General features: G+C 36.6%; 1 protein-coding gene and 1 pseudogene across 1 annotated transcript in view; one reads left to right on the top strand and one right to left on the bottom strand.

Annotated features, from left to right (window-relative positions):
- Nucleotides 1-6,424, bottom strand: part of LOC116630513 — a 53,139-nt pseudogene extending 46,715 nt beyond the window's left edge.
- Nucleotides 1-12,302, top strand: part of ZNF804B (zinc finger protein 804B) — a 509,973-nt gene that overhangs the window by 392,664 nt on the left and 105,007 nt on the right. The window lies entirely within an intron of this gene.

Raw genomic sequence — 12,302 nt, 5'->3', positions numbered from 1 at the left:
TTTGCATATGGCATGAGTTTTCGCAGTGTATCTCCTGTTTCTAACTTCTGCATAAAATAAAAAGGGAGAAGTGTTTTTGAAAATTTACTTATAAGGAAACAAGAATCTTAGCTCTTAATTTAATATACTTGTCACTTGATTATTCATTGGAATTCATAGTTAGCTCTTAAGAACACACTTAGGTTCTTGATTTTTTCCTCCATATTAGAAAAGACAATTTATGCATAAGTTTGTGAAATTAAATTTGATTTAGTTAAATGGGGACACAAGAAAGTGGAAAATTTCCTACATTTTAGTTTTGAGTACCAAAGAAACATGACCTCGTTTCTATCTGAATCAATTGTTCTTCAACTGATTAGCAAATTGAATGCTTAGACGTTGCTAAACATCCTGTAAAATAATGACATCTTACTCGTGTGTTTCAACATACAGATCTGGTCATTAAAGACTGATGAATAGAACACTGACCTTAGACTATCCAGGTTTTCATGAAAATATTAACTAAATGGACAACAGAAGAATTGACATAATCAACAGATAATTAAACCTTTACAAATTGATGTTTGATTGTATGACTGGTTGATCAAATAACGAGTTGATTTAAGGCAGACAGGTTAAAAGGGAATATTTTATGGAAATGCTATCACACAAACATATACACATATAAGTCTTTTTGAAAGTTTTGCTAAAGAACTAAAATACTTGGTGTGCCTGGACAGCCTTTTTAGTTAGAACCTATAAAAATTGATCGTTGCCATTTCGTTATTAATAATAAAATGTACAATGTTCAAAATCATTTCTAATCATCTTCCAAGTTTGTGGTTACCTTGAGTGAATGCTTTTTTTCTGTCCAATATTAATACCATTTATAAGAATTTTTTTCTTTTAATGAAACATTATAGAATAAATAAGGTCACATTGCAATTAGTAAAAGGCACTGGAAGGTAGCACAAGTTTTATATTAAATAAAAAATAAAGTGACCTTGAGATTATTTGTCATGACACCTAAGGAATATTTTCACGTAAATGTAGTGGAATTTAATACGTGCCATTGCAGAATGAGTAAAGATTATTTATTGTTTATCTGACAGGTAGATTCCTATATGTTATAAATTGATAAACTTTCAAATTATATTTTTTATGGAGTAATAGAAATGTAACAGAAAACATATAAAGCTTTTTTTCAATAACAAAAAAAGTACATAAGAAAATTAGTCCATCTGTACTTGTGCCAAAGGCAGAAATCCAAAAGACATGGTAGCAAAAGGCCAGGTCAGGAAGCCAGCTCACTCACCATCTGTAGTAGAAAGCAGAGCCTATTTACAGAAAGGAAAATGTATGTTTAATGCAAAGAACGTTATTACTAACAAGTAACTTACCTGGAATATGGCGCCATGGGGAGTTTGGAAATAAAAGAGTGAGCAATAAAGGGCACTAGTGTCCTCATAGGAGCATGATTAAGTGTCTGACCAAAGCTTCCACTTGTTTTTGCATTGAATTTTCCCCCTTTAGTTTGCAACATAAAGACAGGTCCCATAGGAAGGAAAACTTGTCATCTACACAGTACATCACTCAGTCAGGTACAGATAACTACATCTATTCCCTGTGGGAAGAAATTCTTTTTATTGGACTTTGTGGGCCCATTCTTTATTTACTTATATTGTTTGGGTGGCAGTTATGGGATGCATGGCTCCCCCTTCCCTATTGGAGGCAACATTTTTTTGCTGCAGTCCTCAAGGACTCTCTCCCAGTCTCCTTTTCCAGCCCAGACACGTCTACTCTAACCAGCCCATTGTTTGTCCTCAACTGTCACGGTATATCACATTCAAATCCAATGCCGTGTTCTTCGATTTGCTGTTAAACTCTGTAAAAACAAAATGAAAAACAAACTCTCTAACCTAGGAAATACACCCAAAGTAACCAAACAAAGAGCAATATGAGGCTGGCGCAATGCCAAGGATTTCATTTGGTTTGTTTCCATAATGAGGACAGTGGCCCCCTGGGTTAGTTGCTATTATCTCACACTCCTTTTTTATAGTTGAAGGCACACATCCAGCTGGAGGTGCTGAGTGCCATACACACATGAAGAACAGAGCTCTGATTTATACTCAGGCTGCCCGATGCAGACCTACACTCCTAACCACAAGAACATATTGCCTCCTCCATTTTTAATAACTAGTTTCAAAACTGAGGCCTCCGTAGACACCATTCCTGCTCCACCATTGCATTTTGCCCACTTCCTTAGCATTGAAGACTGTATTTATTTTATACATTCACCTACATCTCTCTCCATCTCTATTTATAGTTATGTGACTTCTTTGTGGTGCCTGGAGCTGTATGAGGTGCTTTTTATGTTTGAACTTATTTAATTATTACAATTATCCTGTGAGAATGACATTTTTATCCTTGTTTTACAGAAGTTAAGTGATGCAATGAAGGGCCATGGAGTTTACAAAAGGTTGAGTTAGGATTCAGACTCCTAACCCCAATCTCTACCTCCTAAATGCTTTTACTCTTTATTAGGTGAAGTGCTCCCTTCTTTCCCTCAGGTTTTACCTCCAGTAGCTAACTATACATTCTTTTAGTCTAGGGATAATACCTCTTGGGTCTTTTGCAGTTCCTGTGGCACCTAACAGACCAATAGCAACACAGTAAGAACTTAATAAATATTTCTAATCTTTGAATTCCTGTCCTGGTCCTGGTCTTTAAGTCTCCAACTGAGACAAATTTACTACAAAATGTGTGGACTCCTGAAAAATAGCCCATGACAGAAGATTTCCCATTGAGGAACACTGATAAGAACTGTCAGTCCGAGAATGTCAAGGTCAAAAGATGATTCATATGCAATGTAAATATTCTTGACCTTTCTATACTTTCAAGTCTCCACAAATAAACTTCAAATCATAAACAGTCCTAAAAGGACTATATTCCCTTTTATCCCCCCACAAATAGCCTTTGGCTAAAAAAAATTACCTAGGACTAAGGAAAATGCTTATGACTTATCCCTTTTCTCCCCTCCAGGATATTATTTTAAAATTCTACTTTGCATTGCCATAAACCTGATTCTTTCCTCCTCATTAGCCTTCTATCCCACTCCTCCATGGGAGAATATGGGTTCTTCTATTTACCGCATGTGTCTCTTTTCTCTTTCTTCTTCCATGTCTTTGTCCGTATTCCTCATCTAGGTTTTACTTCTTTTTTTCCTGTCTCTTGGCATTCTTCCCTACATGGAAATCCAAAGTAAAGCCATTGTGATATTGGGGCATTCAGGAAATGACGAGGGATGCTCTTGTCTGAGTCTTCACTGCTGCTCCTAGGGAATGCCTAATGTATTTATTTCAAAGTCTAAGGGCATCGTTGTTTCTTATCAGGGAAGGTTTTCTTTTCTCTTTATATTATAGAGGAGACCTTTTTCTACTAAAAGGGGTGTAACTGTCCCCTGCTGTCACTGCAGCTAATACAAAATAGACATTTGCTGAAATGCAGCCGTGAATAAGGATACAGATTCCAACCAGGGTATTTAAGCCGACAGCGGCCGGTCAGGTTTTTCTGTGGCAAAGTGGATGGAGGGAAACAGTCCGTAGGAATTCAGTTTTTTTAAATCCCTTAGCTGTGCTTTGGAAGTTCAAAGTGAACCCAGACTGTGTGGGAAGACTCTGACCCAAGAAGCAGAAAGTCTAAGAGAGATGTTCTGGGAAAATAATCAAAGGAGTGTACAGAGGAAAAACACAGACAGGAACATCATTCCCCATCTTAGCTACTGTTCAGAAATAATACCAGCTGGAAAAGAGGAGGAAATGGGGCGTAGGAATCACATCCTCCGTAAAGTTTGGGTGGCTTCTTGTTTATTAGTATATAGAGTAAAATCTGCATTGTTCACATCACAAAATGTAGGTTCATTCATTCTCAGCAATATTTTATGTACCTTCCTAAATTCCAGAATTAAAGGGCCCATCGAGTATCATTCATTTTTTTATATATAAAAGTCAAATCCAAGACTATCAATTGAGACTCATTATCAAATTCTATCATAATAGGCTTATTCTCCTAGGTATGTAGGCACATTACAGAACAGCATGGCTCGTTCCCTTCTCTAAACACACATAGCACTTTAAACCCCCACCAAATAATTATATATCCCTTTGTGTTGTGGCTTGCAATCTATGAATTAATTCTATCCCCTCAGGTGGTCTGAGAGTCTTTGAAAACAGGAATTGTGTGTTACAAACAGGAATTGTGTGTTACATTGTCTTGTACAGTAGAATAGCACAGTAACTAATACAAACCTTCATAACACAACTAAATCCTTACCCTACACCGAACTCCTTCAAGGGTAGCATAGAAAAGTTTTTAAAAAAAGTCCGAGGTATGAATTCTTTTTTTTTTTTTTTTTTTGCTTTTTCTTCCTTTCCATCTCAGATACCCCTCCAATATTGGAAAAGAAGGTAGCTTCTTCCTTTCTAGAGTCAGTCTTTAGCACTGGCTAAATTCATGCTCAATCACCAATAACTCTCAGTAACTAACAATCTGTGGATTAATAAAGCACTAAAAGCTTTTTTTTAAAGCTTAGGGGAATAAGGGGAAGAGGGGTCCTATATTTGAGTATGATTCTCCTTCTGTAGAAGAAAGTTTAAAACTGAAAATTTTCCATTTCTGGCATTGCAAGAGCAAGAACGTTATTTTCTAAATATATTGTTAAATAGATTTTGATTGTGTGGTTGAAGAAAAGAAAGGGAATATCTGTATCTATGTCTTTATCACCTTAAAGACTCTGAATATTCATTTATACTTCTCGAGTTTCAGAGACACAAAAATCTAGTCCCTTAGTTCTATCTCATTTTCCAAATGAAGAGATAGTTTTAATTGCCCTACCACTGGTCTCAAAGATAGAAGTCAAGAACTTCAGTTCTCATCCTAGATCTGCTACTTATCCTACACCAGCCTGGGCAAACCATAAAAATTCTGGATTAAAACTCTTTATCTGGAGAAGGATTTCTGAAGTCCTTTCCAATGACATGCTTCTATAATGATTCTCACTTTTGTATTCCACTACTTTTATGATGGACCCACAACTTCTGTTTTATTGTAGCTTGCTCTGTCTTTAGACTGGCTCTGTCCAAAGCACATACACCTATGTGTGTGCAGGCGCACACACACACACACACACACACACACACACACACACACACATAATAGATTGGGGCACAGCTGTATGGCTTATTAAATTGGTCCTGGTGTTAACAGTAAGTACAGATCCTCCAAATGCTCAAGCAGCTGTGAAAATCTGTAACGACTATAGTCTATTTGCCACATCTGGGTGGGATGTACCATTGGTACCACCATTATGACACAGATCGACTTTGGCCACACTTTCCCAGCTAATCAGGGTTTCTGACTTCAGTTGACAAGTGTTTTGGGGTTGTTTTCAAAAAAGCAAGCGTGTACCCATAAAACTGGTATACAGACTTTCCTTTTAGGGATTTCTGAAGGCACTAAACCACATTTTGCAAAGTTCTGTGAGAATCATAATAAATGGACAAAATATAAGTGACAAATATTTCTGCCAAATTATATGACAGTGGAGCCAGGCTTTTGTACATCTTTTTATGATCTTGAAATGAACATTATCTAGTTTACAGCATTTCCTTGAGCTCATATGAATGCCTTTTTCCCAAACTAGCATTTTATAGATTTTCCTCTCTTTGACACATTTTCCCAGGTTGCAGTTAATATTTCAAGATTTGAGTACAGAGCTTCTGTACAACATACTTCTTTCACAATTGCTAGTTTTCTCAAAGTTTGAAAGTAAATTACCTATTAGAATTGCAATAGATAGAAGCCTGGAGCAGCCAGTTTGAAATAATGAAGTGTCTTTGTGAGCGCAGTCACTTTTTAAACATCTCTGGGTTATAGAACAAGTAAACCAAATGTAGTAGACCTTTTATCAGACCTGATAGCAGACATTCAGGAAAACAGAGACAATGTCCTTGGAATTGGCATTTATCTGGCTTGCATGTCCTTAAAGCCATTGCCGTTATACTACTTCGGTCCGTCACTTCGGGAGTTTCTGGGCCTGTTTTTAATACATATAGAATGTAAACACAATTTTTTAGAACCATACAGATTATTAGCCCCAGAACAGACAGAGAAGGCCTGGGAATGAGAACTTACTTGACAATCACCTGAATCTGTTTAAGGGAACACACTTGCAGTCAGTTCCCAAGCAAAGGCGAAACAACGTGTAGATCAGCATCTCGGAATGACCGTTTCTCCCCTCAATAACTCTTAGAAATATTGAATTTTAAAAAATGGCTTGTAATTGAGCAGGTGTCACTTGCAACTTTCTAGAAAACTTACTTACCTGACATTTTTCATCGATTTCTCTTATATTAAAAAATGAAACGTCAGACACTATTAATTGCATTTTTACAATAAGTAGTTACAGCAGGAGTAATGGCTAAATGAAGGTACTTTCTGTCTAATGCACAATGGATGTATTCATTTAAATGTATTCAGTTTAGATGAATGCAAAATGTCTATATTCATTACAGTTATACATATCTGTGGGCTGAATGGATGGGGTGGTAATTACTACCTTTATAAATGGGACAGTATTGTCAGTTTGGAGGTAGAAAATTCCTTTTCTTACCATATTTTACACACCCGCACAATAGATACATCCTAGAATCTTTCTTTCAAATGTAGAAATTTTGCCCTTGAATTTCTAGTGGATCTAATGATTGTAGGTCATGCTTTTCTGGAAGAGTGGCAAGGGCTGTTCTTTGTCTCACGGAAAATGACAGAGGGGAACTGAGAGTCTCAAGATCTCTCCATACAAAGAAGCTCACATTTGTCATTTGGCATGCCTCAAGCTCAGCTGTATGCATAACATAGCATAGATTTGATTATTCTTACACCATCCATTGTTTTTCTTTAAGTTCAGTGAAGGTAGGGCTATTAAATTGTGATTTAGTTGCATACTTTTTTCCCCTAAATAAGAGCCTATTTTTTCAAGAGCAGTTTTAGGTGTACAGAAAAATTGGGCAGGAAGCACAGAGAATTCCCATATACTAATCTCCCTTATTACTGGCATTTTGCAGTTGTGTGGTGGGTTAGGGTGTTCCAACTGATGAACTGATAATGATACATTGTTATTAGCCAAAGTCTGTAGCTTATATTAGGGTTCACTCTTGAGTTGTACAGTTATATGGGTTTTGACACCACCATCCATATTTCAGATGTTCCAATTCTCTCCCCTTTAGCACTATAACCAGACAAAAAGTGAGAAAGAAATCAAATGTATTTATTCCTTCACTCGCTATATTTATTCATTTGTGTTTTCACTAATGGGTGTTAGCAGGCCAAGGACTGCTATTTAATGGATTCAACCACTTCCCTGACCCTGCGTTAATTTACATATCTTTTCATGCATCCTCTTTTTCTCTCAATATACTGTTTGGTTTTACTGATGAGGGCTGGAATGTTCTCCATTAGAGATTGGTGGTCCTTGCACCTTGATGAGCTAGTATTATGTTGTGTCCAGGAAGGCTCATCAGTTGATGTGTATTTTACTGTTTCATTGGTTGTTAAAAACCTCTGCAAACCAATACATGACCTTTAAAACATGTGCATTGTAGCATCTGTATTCGATCAATAAGCAATCTGAAAATTATACCCGCCCCTTTTGCCTCCATTGCAGACAAGCACAGGTAAGCAATGAAGTAATAGCTACTGTTATGATTATCTTAGGGTACATCAGGAACTGCCTTATTCTCTTTCTAAATTGTTTTTCCGGGGGAAGAACTGTATATTAATATATGCTGAGGAAGATCTCGTTGGCAGAATGCTGATGAACAGTGGTTCTAGTGGAAATGCATGTGTTTTTCAAAAATAGTCTCTGTTCAAATGCAGCCAATTAGGAAGCTTTTCTAAAATAAGCAGTTATACAAGCAAACTTTAAGTATTTAATTGTTACTTCATGAGCAGGAATGTAGTCATCACTCTGCCATCTTGCCCATAAGTCAGAAATCTGTCATTTCTGTCCAAATTAGAAATGATGCCGAATCGTCTCCAAACCATGCTACCCAGACGCAAGTTCATATATTTAATGTGGTTCTATTTATCTTCTAACCTGGGCACCTTAAGTGAATTATTAATAAGAGGGGAAAAGCTCTCTTTCAAGTCTAGGAAGTGGCTGACATCATACTTCCCTGGGCATTGACAGAAAGGTATAACTTTGGTCGTGTTCTACTTCAAGTCTGGGAAACCAACACTTGATTCTTAATGAATTGTAATGAGAAGAGTGGATTATGGCAAAATGGGAAGAGTATTGAAAGTCAAGAATCTGTAATTCTGCTTGTGAATCTGTGTGCCGAGCTCCCCTTCCTTCCTTTAGGGTAGTTCTTCAATAAGCTCCTTAGACCTCAGAATCTACATTTTTTTTAAAAAAGATATTGTTCTAAAAGTCTAAAAGTTCCATGTGTTTAGGCTCATACTCATCTGCTTATTCTCCCCTTATCTCGACAGCTTAATTCATGATAGACGTACATTGCCCGGGCAGGCCACGCTATCTATTATGTAGTGGGAATAGCATTCTCTGCTTTTTTAATTCATTAGTTTCACCTATTCAGCAAGTATTTATTGAGTTTTTCTAAGTAACAAGTACCATGGTAGATGCTATATAACGCAAAGACCGTTCTTTCTATAAAAGAAGCAAGTCACGTCTTTAGGAAAATCAATATTAGTGATATTAATGTTAACTGAGCACGTGGGGGATCTCTTGACAATGTGTGGTATTCCAAAAAAGTCCCAAAGTTAAGCAATTATGAGATAAAAACATCTGAAAATCCTTACTATATCAGCCAAATTTGCATTTATGAGCAGGGGTTGACTGGGCTTTTGTATGAGATGGGGGGGTGAGAATGAGAAGGGCTCCTCTCACTTGCTCAAATTTCCATCAGAAAATGAAAGTTGTTTTGTATACTCCTGAGAGAATGGTACTGTTTTTTAAATAATTTTCTAGTGTCACATGCATGTAATGATGTGCACATTCATACATATACACACACATACGCAGAATCTCTGGACATCAAGTTCCTACTTTTACAGTGCCCTGTACTAAGTGCTTCCATAAAAATAAACTCATTTTATACTCACAGCAATCCTGCAAGCCACTCATTATGCACCTTAATTTATACTGAAATAACTGAAACTGCTAGAAGAGAGAGGCTGAGATTCAAGCTAGTCAGTCTCCAAGGAATAATTTTTCCCTATCACAAAAATAAAATAAATAAGTGAATAAAGCCCTCTAAAGTGAGTTTTCCATTACCCAGTCTGTTGCAGAGATTCAGGAAGACAATGGGGACCAAAAGAGTTTTCTGAATCCACTGCCACTTAATGGGGGCGGGGGTGGGGGAAAGGAATGCACTCTCTTTGAAGCAGGATTTTATTTGGGGCCAATATAATAGAACAGGTTAGGGAATATTAGAATTCTTAAAGCAATCTCTTACACATAACAGTGAAAGGTCAAATGTGAGCTTTCATACAAAGAATATGAATTCAATCCTCAAAGCTCTGAGCTGGTATTACCATCAAGGAGATACGAAGAACAGCAATTGATTTTTTCTCTTCCTTTTTAATAATCAGGGCACATATTCACAACCAGTCGAAACAAGAGAACCACCTTGTATTTTCCTAGTGCCTGTCTCTCAGCTTCAAGAGCTTAATAGATTTTTAAAATTATAATTACTCCCCTTACTCTCTCTGGGAACTAGGGCCTCTGCATCATCTCAAATCTACAAAAAGTTAGAAGAGGCAGCTTGAAATTTTGTGGCATCTGGATGAAGGCTAAGTAATTGGGGCAGCCTTTAGCATGGTGATTAATAGCTCTGAAGTCAGGCAAATCTGATTTTTAATCCAGTTTCTGTCTTTCAATGTTGAGCAAGTTTCTAAACATGCTTGTGCCTTGCCTTCCATATCTTTGTTTGGAATAATAATAGATAGTACTTCATAAGGTTATTGTGAAGATTAAGGGAGTTAACAAGTGTGAAGCGCTTAGCAGATTTCTGGTTTACAGTGAATGCTCAGGGGGTGTTACTGTGTAATCATCATTACAATAATAAAATAATTTGGTAGCAGAACACCCGTATTTCTAATTAAATGCCTTTCTCTAGGCAGCATTCTTGCCACATTACAGACATACCTGTTATTTGCATGAATGTAAAATTCTTGGTGTAAAAAAGTACATTTTTCTCTCCCTGCACCCAAAATATTAATTATTAAAAGTAATTAATTACTACAGAATTCTTACTGAACTGAAACATAAAATGCCCACTGGCAATACCTAATGTTTTAAAAATGACTCTTGTTAAGATAACTGTCATATTCAATTTATAATTCATTTTCAATCTTTTAATGAATCATTGAGAACAGTTAAAATGAAGCTTTCTTTCACTTCATAAATGTTATTTTTTTCTGTTAAATAAGCTTCTAAAGCCCCTCTTTTAGGCAAAGTGTGAGAAGAGAACTTTGAGTAAGTAGCAAATCAATGGTAGAATTGTATGTTAAGTCTGTGTGTCAAGTGTATTATTGTGAATTTTATTCATTTTTTAATTTTTTTTAATTTACTGATACTGAGAATAGGTAGCTATTTTTACATCTTTCATATTTATTCTGTGTCTCTCCTATATTTAAAGATTGTGTAATTATGTCAGAGAGCAAATGTCATCTTAAGTTGCCTCCCAAGTTATTTGACCAGTGAAAGTATCCTGTCATTTAACAAAAAGACAAGAACATTCTGAGTGCTTACCATGTATCTAATGCTATGTGAGAAAGAGAAAAAAACACCTTGACTTTTTCCTCTAATTATTCTTAACTAGCCCAAACTAGGTAATGCTCTATAAGAATTTGTGATTATCATTCTTTTGCAATTTACAGTTGTTTACCATTTTACATGTAATTGTCCCCTTTCAGACTATAAATTTCTGAGGTCAAGACCCTTTAAAAAATTGACATTTAGAAGTTGCTAAATAAGAGTTGCTTTTTTTTGTCGTTAAATAACAAAATTTTATTTATTTTTATTTATTTTTTATTAAGTTTTCAAATTTTAATTCCAGTATAGTTAACATTCAATGTTGTATTAGTTTCAGGTGTACAATATAGTGATTCAACAATTCTATACATTACTCAGTGCTCGTCATGATAAGTGTGCTCTCAACCCCCTTCACCTTTTTCACCTATCCCCCACTTACCGCCCCTCTGGTAACTGTCAGTTTGTTCTCTGTACTTGAGTCTGTTTCTTGGCTTGTCTCTCCCCCCGCCCCCTTCTCTCTCTCTCTCTTTTTTTCCCTTTGTTCATTTGTTTGGTTTCTTAAATTCCACATACGAGTGAAATCATATGGAATTTGTCTTTCTTTGACTGACTTATTTTGCTTAGCATTATACTCTCTAGCTCCATCCATGTTGTTGCAAATGGCAAGATTTCATTCTTTTTTTTAGTGCCGAGGAATGTTCCATTGTAAATAGGTACCGCATCTTCTTTATCCATTCATCTGTCCATGGACACTTGGGCTGCTTCCATAATTCGGCTATTGTAGATAATGCTGCAATAAACATAGGGGTGCATATATCCTTTTGATTTAGTACTTTTGTATTTGGGGGGTAAATACCACGTTGTGCGATTACTGGATTGTAGGGTAATTCTATTTTTAGCAATTCTTGAATGTATCAGTGCTTAATGGTTAGTTGGATGAGTATGTGGTTAGATGGATGGCTGAAGCAGCATGACACAGTGGAAAGTGTGCCTTGCTTTACCATTGCCTGATTTGATAGAACTCATGAAATTACTAAACATAAATTGCCTTCTAAATGGTACTTAGACTATGTGATACCTTCCTTTCTAGTCTACTAGACTGAGCCCTTACCGTCCAGCCTTCCGGTACATACAGCTAGACCAACTCAGCTCCAACTTCACACTTCAGAACAAGCCCGCCTCACACTGGGTGGTATCACAGGCTAGTGGGTTACGGTTCTTTAACTAAAAGTCAGCTAGAGCTCCAACCTCAGTTTCCAGTTTTGCCAAAGATGCTTAAGGAAGCTTATTTTTTTCTTTTCCTCTGTGATTCCTCTAGCCCTAACCCAGCTCTTGGCTTATGTTCTCCTGTGCCCGAGATTTCTCTTCTCAGGTCTCAGCTTCCCCATTTCTGACCCCCACTCGTCTGCTGTTGAATTTATGCTCTTATTTCTGGATTTGATAGACACACTGGATTGTGAACTCTGTATGTATGCTTTGCTAATGGCATTTA

The sequence above is a fragment of the Phoca vitulina genome, unplaced genomic scaffold (assembly GCF_004348235.1).
Source record: "Phoca vitulina isolate PV1807 unplaced genomic scaffold, GSC_HSeal_1.0 scaffold4, whole genome shotgun sequence".
Classification (NCBI taxonomy): domain Eukaryota; kingdom Metazoa; phylum Chordata; class Mammalia; order Carnivora; family Phocidae; genus Phoca; species Phoca vitulina.
Note: the sequence above shows the minus strand (reverse complement) of the source record. Positions and strands in the feature narration are given on the sequence as shown.